The sequence below is a fragment of the Aquarana catesbeiana genome, linkage group LG08, assembly GCF_042186555.1.
Source record: "Aquarana catesbeiana isolate 2022-GZ linkage group LG08, ASM4218655v1, whole genome shotgun sequence".
NCBI lineage: Eukaryota > Metazoa > Chordata > Amphibia > Anura > Ranidae > Aquarana > Aquarana catesbeiana.
Window position 1 is genome coordinate 122,625,134 of NC_133331.1, and position 8,227 is coordinate 122,633,360.

Sequence of the window (8,227 nt, forward strand, 5' to 3'; positions counted from 1 at the left end):
GGTCTAGTCTTGTTGCCCATAGGTAGTCGTGAATATCTGCTAACCCTGCACCGCCTACAATTTTATGTGGGAGAAGGTTGCTCCTGGGGCAGCTAGCTCTTTTGCCTCCCCATGTGAATTTCCATATGATTTTAGACAGTGTATTTAGATAGTGGGATGGAATAGGAATGGGCAGGGAGCGAAACAAGTAGAGGATTTGTGGAAGGATAGACATTTTAAATGCCACTATTTTACCTAGCCAGGATAGTTCTCTTTTGGAGATGTCTGCTAGTTGTTGTTCAATTTTGGTTATGAATGGTTTAAAGTTGGCATCTGCTAGGGATGTAGTGGTATTAGTCAGGGTGATAGCTAGGTACGAGAAACCTTTTTTGCTCCATGCATATGGTAAAGTGTCTTGTAGTGATTTTTTTGTAATTTGGGAGACTTCCATGTCCAATAGCAGGGATTTGTTGAAGTTAACTTTGTAGTAAGATATTGCACCAAAGTCTGTCAAGATAGTGTGTGCTTGTGGGAGAGAGGTGTGTGGGTGCGTCAGTAATAAGATGGCATCATCGACGAATAAGTTAATGACGTGTTTGTCATGTCCAAAGGTAAAGCCCTTGACATCTATATGTGTTCTGATGGTCTCAGCTAAGGGTTCTATCATTAAATTAAATATTGGAGGGGATAGAGGGCAACCCTGGCGGGTACCATTGGTAATTGTAAATGGATTGGATAGGAAACCCGATGTGTAAACTTGTGCTGACGGGCATGAATAGAGAGCCATTATAGCTGTGAGGATTGGACCTTTGAAGCCGAATTTGGCAAACACCATTTCCATATAAGTCCAATGGACCCTGTCAAACGCCTTCTCTGCATCTATGGATAGTAGCAGAGAAGGCGTTAGTGTTTGAACAGCATGATGAATAATATTGATGATACGTCTGGTAGCATCTGAGGTTTGTCTCCCCCTCACAAATCCCATCTGATCGCGCTTTATGATAGAGGGAATAATATCTGACAATCTCTTGGCCAACAATTTTGCAAATATTTTGATGTCTGAATTGAGAAGAGATATTGGCCTAAAGTTGGCTGGCGTGGTGGGATCTTTCCCAGGTTTGGGTAGAGTAACAATGTGGGCTCTCAGCATCTCCTGCAGGAATGAAGAGGATTGTTCTGCCTTTGTAAACACTTGTTGCATGTGAGGGGCTAGGATTTCTTTGAATGTCTTGAAATATTCATTCACAAACCCATCCGGCCCTGGTGATTTGCCATTTGGTAGTGTTTTAGTGATGTCTTCTATTTCCTGAGTGGAAAATGGAGCATTCACCTGTGTAAGCTGAGTTTCCGTCAGTGTAGGAAGTTGTATTTTTTGAAGGAAGTGTTGAATGGTGGTTGTGGTTGGTTGTGGGGTTGAAGTATCCATATGGAGATTGTACAGTTTAGTGTTATGTCTTTTTCTTTCTCTAGCCCCTAATTGAATCAGTATGCCTCTCATATACGCTTTGTGAGCGTTCCATAGATTAAATGGGTCTGTTGTGGGTGTGCTATTGTTGTGGAAGAATTCCTGGAGATGCTGAGAGAGCACTGGTAGAGTGTGGGGTTCCTGTAGGAGCCTAGTATTGCAGTGCCATATGGGGTGTGAGGGAGAGGCACCTTTTTCAGTAATGGACATAGATACTGCCGCATGGTCAGACCATGTGATATACTGTATCTGGGTAGTATGAAGACGTTGCAGGAGCCATATATCAGTAAGAAACATATCTATTCGAGAGTACGAACAGTGCCTAGCGGAAAAAAAACGTATAGTCTCTCTCGCTGGCATGATGGCATCTCCATGCATCGAACAGTTCTTGTTCATGTAGAAGAGTATGGATTGTCGCTGATCTTTTTGGTCTATCTGTAGTAGTATCCAGATTGGGATCTGCTATAAGGTTGAAATCACCTCCTATTATAGTATTTCCATATTGCATGGATCTGGTTTTCCTGAGTACTCTCCTCAGGAAGCGGATTTGGTGCTTGTTTGGAGCGTATAATGTGACAAGCGTATACGGATTGGAGTTTATGTCCCCATTTACTATGATGTATCTGCCCCCTTCATCTATGTATTGCTCTTTGAGTTGGAAAGATAACGAGTTCCTCAGGGCTAGCATCACTCCTCCCTTTTTGCTATCAGGTGTGCACGCCAGAAAAACGTGAGGGTAATCTCTGTGCATGCATTTCGGGGTTTTTTGTTGTTGAAAATGAGTCTCCTGCACGCAGAGAACATCCGCTCTTTGTTTAGAGGCCTCTTTTTACACTGAGAATCGTTTGGCCGGGTGGTTCAGGCCTTTGGCATTTGTTTTTTTTGGTTCAATGGTTTTTATTGAAGGTTTTATAAGGAAACATGTTACATAACATAAAAAGACAATATTGATATACACACTCTATCTATGTACGTCACGGAAATTATTATATTGCTTTGCTGTCAATACAACAGAGAAATTAAAAAATTGTAAACAGAATAATTTGACTATTCATATTATTCATTTTTCTATTTACTGTACTTTACGTTTTCCTCAATGGTAGTTACGTCCACTATCAGATTATTATATTTTAACCTCAACATTAACCTTAACCTTTGGGCCATATAGACCAGCACTTATCAAACTTTGTACATTGAGTTGATTGCTAAGAGACGTTCGAAGGTATAGTTTCTATGAACCGCTTTGGTAATGTCTGACAGATTTATGGCTGTATTGGATTTCCTTTTTTTTTTTTTTTTTTTTTTTTTTAACTTGCAGAAAGATTTTAATGAAAACATCTTTCAAGTAAACCATGGTGCAAAGAAACACAATTTAAAACGCTTCCAGTCAGATCCATAATTATAAACACTATAAAATATCAGTGATATAAAAGTATAAAAAAAAAAAAAACAAATACAGTTTACAGCACATACAAAACCACCCAAAAAAATCACAACTGTAAAACCTATCTTTACAAAACAGTCATAAAAAACAATCATGACTATATACAACTAAAAGGTGCATTGGCATTAGGGCTTTGATTTTAGGCTTCCCTTCTGTGATAAAACAGTAATTTGATTTACGCTGGATAACAGTGTAATTGCCATAAATTAAATAAGTTAGTTCACATTTTTTGTTTAATCCTTAAGGCATATATTAATTTAATGTGCGTTTAAAGCTTTTTTCAAGAGGTCCACATCTTTTCTTTTACTTGTGCTGACTCTTCGGCACTCATATGCTTCCTGCTGTAGAGGGATATAGCTCTCTATTAGTCCCAAGCCCTGTCCTGCAGGACTCTTGAATAGTCTTGTCCAGGATGGTTTAAACTTTCCACTGAATCCTAAGAAGGCAATGCTACCTTTGATCTGAAGAAGTGGTGGTTTGGCTGTTCCAAGAATATGCAATTGCTGTGCAAGATTTTTGAAATCTGAAACCTTTCCCCTTGATGCCAAAACTACTACTGATCTTTGAGGAACTTTGCTTCTTAAATATTTTTCTAGTTGCTCAGAATTTTCTTGTGGAAAGTGTAAGTCTTCTTTAACTGTTCCAGAGCAAGCATCGATGACCACAACTAATATACCAGTTTTCTTTAATGGATACTTGGTGCCATTAACCGCAATGAATGATTCAGTTGCCCCTTGTTGAATTTCTTCTTCACTAAGAGACTGAATTTCCAAAGGGAGGTAGAGGTTGTGAGGATCACTGGTAAAAACCACCTGAGACGCTCCACAGCTGGTACATGTGGCAGTTGATTTAGCTGGCATTGGCTTGATTGCAGTAGGTGCTTTGTAATATTTGGGATAGGCTTTGGTCATACAGTTGCTGTTTGCTTTGGTTCGAAATGTAGCATTGATCATAACTCGTTCACATCCCTGAGAAGCGCAGTAGCTGTTACTTTCACGATTGTGCTTTGCTTGCAAAAAGAGAAAAAGTAGCCCAGCACTGTTGTCAAAGAAGTACTTTGCCTGTGTTCGGCTCTTCTCCAGTTCATCTATGGAGTTCACAGGTTGGTATTCTTCTACAGGAAAAGTCTGGCTTTTAACAATCTGTGACATCACTTGAAAGGTGGTGTTTGGTGGATAACAAAGGCCGACTCTGACCCAGTCACCTTTATCAAAGTTTACTAGGTAAAGATGAATGGTTTGTGGAGCTTGTGCATTCCAGTGTATGGTGTAACCTTTCTGCAGCATCACTACCGGCTGATACTGCTGGTAAGGAGCCTTTTGGTTAATTCCTCTAAGAGACATAGGCTTGGATGGGTACTCATCTCTTGCAATGGTCACTGTGAGATTCTGTGGATTTCGAGCTTGAATATAGACCTGTGCATATGTTCCACTACAGATAACTCCATTCCATTCTGTGATGTTTATACATTTAGGGTGCCTGACCAAGTAATTATCCATTCGGGCAACAAAAGTATTATTATAGTGTGTAACAGATCCATCCACGTCATGGAAAATAGAATTTTTATCTCCATCCAGATCACCTGTTTCGAACCATGGTCCAGACTGTCCAAAAAATGCTCTCAATGAAACATTGGCTCCAAATTTAAGAAATGAGACATTATTTCTTGGAGTAAGCTGCCACGGATTTTTCATAAGGAAGCCAATAGCACTGGTAAATCTGTCAGGTGTTGGCATAAAGTTTTTAAAGGTGCTCTTTGTAAGGCGAATCGGCCCATCATAAATCTGAAAGCCTCTGATTGGATAAGTCCTGTTCCGAGGGAGTGTGCGATTTTTATTATAGACGCCTCCAGTCCCCCAGTATTTGTTTTGGCCTCCCTGAAATCCATAATTTCTGCTTTCTCCAATAAACAGAGATTCTGAGACTTCTTGGCTAGAGCCTTCATCTTTTGGAAAGCTTCCATCACTGGCGAATGTCAGGCCAATTCCATTGTCAGAAAACCCAGAGTTATGTATGATAATGTCGCCTCCTCTCACCCAAGCACCATGATCATTGTTTTTGAAGGCAACAAGACTATCAATTACAGCAGCAACTCTAGGCTTCTGTGGATCAGCATCAACATGGGGGCGAAATCTTGCATTGTTGTCCAGACACAGATATTCTCTAGGGTCTTCAGCACTTGCATGTGTGGTCTTCACACCTTTGTCAATAAACAAACCAGCCTTAAAATTAGAATGAACTCTGTTGTTGTAGAATATGCCAAGTGGTGTAAGCTCAGCTTTGGTATCTGGGTACAGCCCATGGGATTCACCAGTTGAAGACTTGTGAAAAACAAACCAGATCCCAGCATCCTGAGAGCCAGCTGCCGCATTGTTAATGAGGTTATTGTTAGGATTTGCAATCCAAAATGTGGACGCTGCCATGCAGTCAGTGGCTGGATTGGGAATATAGTTCCCATATACTTTATCCCTCATGGCTGTACACACAGCTGTATTGGATTTCCAATTTCGTAAGATCAATAGGCGAGTCTCTAATAGTATATGTGTTAAAACTGGCCTAAAGTCTGTGTGGAATTTTTCTATGTTCAGATGTAGAATTGCCAGCGCCGGGTCTGGAGGAGTGAGTACTCCTGTTAGTGTAGATATCATTCGAAATACTTGGTTCCAAATGCATTTAACTGTAGGACAGTACCAAAGCATGTGAAGTAGGTTTCCTATTTTTCCACAGGCTCTCCAGCAGTGTGGGGAAGCTCCAGGAAAAAAATGTGCTATTCTGTATGGAGTGTAATGCCATCTATTTGCCATTTTGATAGTTAATTCCCAATGTTTGACACAGTGAGAGGCTTTGTGTATTTCTTTGAAGGTTTGTTGCCATTGTTCTTCTGAAACATCTATACCTAGTTCTTCCTCCCATTTTTTCATTGCTATAGTTTTTGTTAGTGTGAGTTTATCTCTGGTAATGTTATAAAAGAAGGATATAACTCTTGTGTTTTGTTTAGCTGTGGAGTAAAATTGCCATATGTTGCTCAGAAGGGATATAGTCGGTGTGGGTTGAGATTTGATGAAGTGTACTATCCTCAAGCATGTAAACTTTGTATCCGTTGGAAGGTGATATTGTGTCATGAGTTGTTCCACAGATTTAGGTTGTGTACCATTATACAAGTCAGACATGTGTGCTATGCCTTTAGTTATCAAGTCTCTGACTTTCAGCATTGGAATCATTGTTTCTAAGAATGTTAAGGGTATTTTATACTGTGTGTCCTGTTTGTCTCTACATGTTTGTCCTTTTATGAATCTCCATGCTTTTAATGATATCTGTGTTGTAGGAGACATTGTTTTTGTGTCCCATGGTATCCACCTGTCTATTATGAGTAGTAAGGGTAAATCTTCCGTCTGTACTGTTGTCTTTTTAATGTCTACCCATAATGGTACATCATTTGTTTGGAACCAGTGTTTGTTTTGGTCTAGGCGTACTGCCCAGAAGTAGTCATGTATGTCCACTAGTCCCGCTCCACCTGCTTTTTTATGGGATGTGAGATTGTTTCGTGAGCATCTGGCTTTTTTCCCATTCCATATGTATCTCCAGCCAGTATTTGCAATCTTTTTGATGAGTTGTTGAGGAATATTCAATGGTAGGGTACGGAATACATATAGTATTTGCGGCAATATCATCATTTTATAAGCTGTAATTCTACCTAACCACGATATCTCTTTGTTTGACATGTTTCTGATTTGGGCCTCCAGTTTGGCAGTCAGGGGTATTATGTTGGCTTTTATCATTGTGGAGATTTTGTTGGTAAGTGCAATCCCTAGATATGTGATGCTCCCTTTGCTCCACATATATGGTAGTTGTGTTTGTAGTGTGTTACGGGTGTTAATTGAAACGCCCATATCTAAGATTAGCGATTTAGAGAAATTAACTTTGTAATAGGATATTTCCCCAAAGTCAATAACGACTTTGTGATCTTGTTCTAGAGAAATGGTGGAATTGGTCAAGAGCAGGATTACATCGTCCGCAAATAAATTAATGGTATGAGTATTAGTTCCAAACTGGAAGCCCGAGATCAGGGGATGTGTTCTTATAGACTCAGCCAAAGGCTCTATCATCATATTGAAGATAGTAGGGGAAAGGAGGCACCCTTGTCTCGTTCCATTAGTGATATTGAAGGTTGCGGATAGGAATCCCGCCGAATACACTTGCGCTGACGGACATGAGTATAGTGCCATAATAGCTTGCAATATGGGGCCTTTAAATCCAAACTTGATTAAGGTTTGTTCCATGTAGGTCCAGTGGAGCCTGTCGAATGCCTTCTCTGCATCAATTGATAACAGCAGAGAAGGCGTTCAAGTCTTTTCAGCATAGTGTATCACGTTAACAATTCTCCTGGTTGCATCCGAGGTTTGTTTTCCCCTCACAAAGCCCATCTGGTCTCGCTTTATAAGAGTGGGTATAATGTTTGTTAATCTTTTGGCTAATCATTTTGCGTATATTTTGGTATCTGAATTGAGTAGGGAGATGGGTCTAAAGTTAGCTGGTGTGGTGGGTTCTTTGCCTGGTTTGGGTAGTGTTACTACGTATATGTGCTCTCAGCATTTCTTGTGGAAGAGAGGCAGTCTCAGCAGCTTTGTTAAATATCGTGTGGTGAGAGAATGTTGGTGAACAGCTTAAAATATTCATTAGAGAATCCGTCTGGACCGGGAGATTTCCCATTGGGGAGTGAGTGTATAGTTGTTTCTATTTCTTGTATGGTGATCGGAGCATTTAGATTCTCTAAGTGTTGTTCAGAAAGTGAGGGTAGATTTATGTTCTTCAAAAAAGAGTTTATCTTGTCTATAGTTGGTTGGGGTGTACTGGTATCCTTGTGTAGGTTAAATAATGAGCTATAGTATGATGCAAATTGATTTACTATTTCTTGTGGGTTTGTAATTTTATGTGGTAGTGTAGGATGTTGAAGGAATGCTATTCTAGTTTTTGTACAAGCTGCTTTTAATCTATTCGCTAAGTGTTTGCCGGCTCTATTGGCGTTAACATAATAATTTTGTCGTAAGCATCTAAGGTGTTTGTCATATTGCTAGGTTAGGATTGTTCTAAGTTTTTCTCTAAGAGAATTTAGTTTATTGATAAGTGGTAATGATGGGGATGTTTTATTTTGGGTTTCTATAAGATGTATTTCATCTAGAACCGTGTTTAGCTGCTGAGCCTGTTTCCTTTTTTCTCTTGCTCCTAATTGTATTAAGATGCCTCTTATGAAGGCCTTATGTGCATTCCATATAGTAAATGGATTGCTCACTGAGCCACTATTTTCTGAGAAGAAGTTTTGTATATGCTGGGAGATTGTT

The 8,227-nt window shown here is 39.8% G+C and overlaps 1 pseudogene; it reads right to left on the bottom strand.

Annotated features, from left to right (window-relative positions):
• Positions 1-3,045: 3,045 nt before the first annotated feature.
• LOC141106007 (cell surface hyaluronidase CEMIP2 pseudogene) lies at positions 3,046-5,377 on the bottom strand (annotated as a pseudogene).
• Between the last annotated feature and the right edge of the window lie 2,850 nt (positions 5,378-8,227).